Genomic DNA, 4942 nt, shown 5'->3' with positions numbered 1-4942 from the left:
GCAACAACTTTGGTGACTCCCACAATCCACATCATGGCATGATCTCAACATTACAGTGATTGATCCTTTCAATAAAGAACAACTCGGATTCTCACTCAAAGAAGCAGATCATCTACAACATGATTTGTATGAACAATACTCGATGAAGAATGAAGGTGTTTGTTGATAACACTAATTGATGGGTCTCTATATCATGGAAAGAAATCACAAGAAGATGCTGCATAGATTCCTTATGTAGCCCAAATACATAAATCAAGATAGCTCGAAGGCAAAGGAGGCAATCTGCATATCAAAGATCTCAGTCAAAGGAAGCACCAATATGTCTACTCCAACTACTGCCAACTTGATAAAGGTGAAGATTTCATCTTCACAATCAAGTAAGTACCCTTTTTTTATATATAATCAAATTTGGTTTTATGACTTCATGGATGCAAGAAGACCTATATATATTGAATGGGTCATCAAGGGTCTTGCATGGAATGAGAAGGATTTTCATTATCCTTAGAGAAGTCAGTACATCAAGGTCTCCTTTGAAGTCATGAGAAATCTTAATGTTCTATAAAGTAAGAAAGGAGACATGAGAAGAATACATATACTCTCTGAAATATAGTGCAGAAGGTGCCAAAGAATGAAGAAATATCTTCATGAGATCTCAATTGAGAGATTTGAGAAAATGATGAATAGATAATCATCATTGGATAAGCAAGGTGAAAAATGTCTATGAACAAGAAGGTCACCTTAATCAACAGTTTATGATCTTTATGCCAGATAGTGAACGATAAGTTGAAAGGACTCAACTATGTGAAAAGGAAAGGTTAACAAGACAGAACAACAATACGAAAAGATTATGGAAAAGGACTCATATCATCTGAAGGATAGAGGAAGCTAAGGGGAAGAGGGAGTAATAGATCTCCAATATGAGTGAGATGGCATCCCTCTCAAAAGGATCTTATCATAATTCCTTATAGATATGATCATAGTAAGAAGATGCATTGTGGCATCATGAAAAACAAGAGCTCGTATGAATCATAAAGGATATAGCTCTTGAGAATCTCATTGTACATTGAAGGAAAGGAAGAAGTCATCCAAGACAAAGGGAAAATTTGACAGATGGGGATATACTAGATCCTGAAGAATCTCTGATAGAAATATCAGCAGAGGGTCTCCTAGTCTGGGTAGGCAGTAAGTGCTTCATCAGGAATTCCAACATATGGAAATCATGAGATGAAGGACTAGTAACATGATGAAGCAGATCAAGGGATTAAAGATCCGTTCAATCAAAAAATCTATTGAAAGAAGCCTGAAGGGAAAATGAGGTATGTATGATTGTATTTATATTTATTATAATGTCATGATATATGGTTGTAGGTAAAATGGATTGAGCATGATCAAAAGGGAAAGGATCTCCTCCTCTGAAAGGATGCAGTAAGACATAAGTCAAACTAGATGAAATCAACATAATATGTCCTCATATGAAGTATGAGGTAGTTGACTACAATTGAAGAACTCTGAAATATCTTGGGAATGGATGATGTGAGGATGGAAGAGATCGTGAAATATGCAACCATGATGAAGGAAATCAACATCCAAGGGATCAGATAGATTTGACCAAAAAATCTCCCAGAAAGATGTGAAGACTCTGATGGAAATCTGAAAAGATAAATACCCTTGAAAACATATATCTTTGGGAGATGTGTCAAGAAGTATATAGGATGTTGATACCTACAATAAGATGTGATTGGTAGAAGACCATCACCAAAAAGGTAATATGTGATTTTTTTTTTGGTTTCCGATCTCTTAGAGAAAGTCTGAGTATGTGTGTAGGGCCAACGTAAGGAGAGTTGTGAAGGATGTCACAACTATGTACCTTGTGATCTAGAGTAATCACTGTTGAATGAAAGTGAAGACAGATAAGCTTATGAAGGAAGCCCTGGATGTAAATCCATGGAGGATACTTTCTGAGAAAGAAGGAATTACATGATGGAAGAAAGTGATGGATGGAAGAACCCTACATGTGAAGAAATTGATGACATTGAAGTCTTGGATTGTCAGTCAACTAGAAGACATTATAAAGTATTGATGATAAAGTCCCTAGTTGAGAAGGAGAGTTAGACATGACATTCTTGTCTTCAATATGGAAGAAAGAATGCAGGATTTTGTAATCATTTGGCATCTGACACTCTTTGAGGATGTGGTAGGGCATCAAAGATAAGAGTGGACAAGAGGACTGATATTCTTGAGGGCTAGGAACCCAAGATGAGAATAGTCCTAGTAGGGCATACTCGAAGAACACCTAGGTGGGTATGACCCTAATAGAGACAATGCTGATGTGTGTCTATCATTCATTGGTCTCACCAACATTTTTCTCTAATCTAAGTGAGAAATGGAGCTATTAGTCAAGGCCTTGCTACATGGAAACAATGTTGGTTGAAATGATGCTATAGTAGATGAATTGCAAATATGATTCTTCTTATGAGAAATTCTTCAGATTGAGAATGACCATGTACCATTATGAATACCTCCCTAGTTAAGAGGGAGTGTTGAAGAATGTGTAACTAGGTTCGGTCTTCATAGTGTCATGATCTTTGTAAACGATGTAATAAAAGGAAATAAATTATTTTTGTATGCCTTGCTACATGGTTTTCATGAGCAAGAAGTGTCACTAGGTGAAAGACTTCTTCTTGATGTCTTTAGGATTTATTTATATTTCAAAGAGTCATGTCATGTGTGTAGAAACTCCTCATGATTTTATGTAAATGTAAACAAGTCCACAAAGTTGTGTAGAAGCCCTCCAAAGACAAAACATAATCCTCCAAGAAGTCTGCAAGTGAAAAGGAGAAGGAATTCTTCATGTCGGATCCAATATGAATTAAAATGCATAAATAAAGGCCACATCGGCTCAAGGGAAGAGACACATCTGTTCAAACTCAAGTCATCTCAAATAGGATCACACACTACTATAAATACCGATGAAGGGTCAGTGCAAATAACACAAGAGAAATCTCAATTTGCCTCTGAATTTTCGGGTAATTGAGGAGTAGAAGATCCACATTAAGGTATGATAGATCTACGGTTTAGCTGCCTCCTTGAATGGGTATAAGGAGAAGCAAAACCTAGGTTAATCTCCTCTTGGCATACCAATGATTTGAAGGTGAAGTCCTCAAATGGATAAAGCAGAAAAGGCTGAGTATTGATGTGTGATCTGGACATAAACATAATTTTTGTGATGATAATCTTGGTGCATTTATGAACAGAAGATGTAGATGGAGGATGGAGGATCTCGGCATACCTATAGGTGCAGTCATGTGTCAATATAAGACATATGGAGAAAAAAGGTTTTAACATCAAGACACATAATAGTCTCGACATCATCTTAAGTCTTGTGACAACAATCTCGACATATAAACTTTGCTTTTGATACTTCACATACCTTAATGACAGTGATATAACTGGCTACAGTATTGATGATATCAAAGATGTAGACCTAATCATTGTCATCTCATTGTAATGATAAATATCACAATGATAAGGAGAAACAGTCTTGATGAGTAGTGACAACTACAGTCTCGACATATGTATATTATATATAAACATGTTGAAGATAATTGCAAAACCAAGACATATGGAGAAGCAGTGATGTGGTTTTCAAGATGTGTCAAATGGTGCAGACGAGGAAACTGTAATGACAACAATTGTTATGATATAGAATCATAAAGGAAACTGTGATGACAATAATGATCAGTGAAAAATATCATGATCTTGCTCTTGAAATATCATGATCTCAATGAAGAAGCAAGGATCACCTTTGTGGAAATCTCAAGGGACAATCATAGTGCAACAATGATGTCCACAGTAATCAAGATCTCAGTGAGGCAGAGGTGCAGCAAGGATGATGATTCCAGCAGTAATGAAGAAGAGGATTGATGTTTTGGTCTTAGAGAGGAAAATTGTGTCAAGGTTCATGGTCTTGGTATTTTTCAATGAAATATCTATAAGAATAATTTTGCGTGGGTTTTCCTCTCCAAGGGTGAGGTTTTGGCCCTAGTAGTAAGACAAATATTTTTGTTCTTGTCTCTTTTATTTTTTATAGAAGTTTGATGAAGTAAACACTCAGACTAATAATGAATGGAACATCAAGCTAAGATTAATTGTATAAAAATTTCACAAATTATCATCATGTATCAAAGAGTCAATCTAATTATGCATGCCCTATATTCTTCAACAGACAATGCATCCCACAAAATCACATCAAGTTCCTCATGACAACCTTACTACAGTCATTATAAACATGATGCAATGCAACAAGCAGATGGAATGAAAGTGTAAGAGACACACATGTAATTGACATGCATGCATGACCAAGCACCTTCAGCCAAGGAGAGTGAAACCTCTCTTTGATACCACTCTGTAACACCCCCTCCTCCCAGGTCCACCCGAGAAGCCAACCAGTCGAGCAAACATGTGATGAGAGAGGTTACTATAAGGGATTCAATATCCTTGGTGAACTTAAGGAAATGGAATCGAAAGAACTCATCCAACAAACCCATCCACATCAGCAATAACACCCCTAGCAGACATATCAGCCACTCAAACATCTTGTCGTTGGGTCCCACTGATGTTTTAAGCCTTTTAACTCAAATTTGATCTCATGATATAGGCAATATAGCGGCCAAAAACCCAAAGTCACTCTCATAGGCCTATGTGCCAATGACTGTGGACTTTTATCAGCATACTTCTGTAAGTGACCCTAATATTTGAGCCACTTTTCTAGCCAAGAATCCTGGACTCTGCCCAGAACTTGCTAAAACCTTCAAAATCCATCAAAGACATGATAACAATGCTGATAAATCAAAGATCAAACTCAGGACTAGTCCTCATCATCCCCATCCGGGACTGACCTTCTGTCAAACACTTGGAATCAATTCAACCTATAGGTCTAGGA

The sequence above is a fragment of the Pinus tabuliformis genome, chromosome 6, assembly GCF_031772625.1.
Source record: "Pinus tabuliformis cultivar Carrire ecotype Pingquan chromosome 6, CPIR1, whole genome shotgun sequence".
Lineage (NCBI taxonomy): Eukaryota > Viridiplantae > Streptophyta > Pinopsida > Pinales > Pinaceae > Pinus > Pinus tabuliformis.
Note: the sequence above shows the minus strand (reverse complement) of the source record.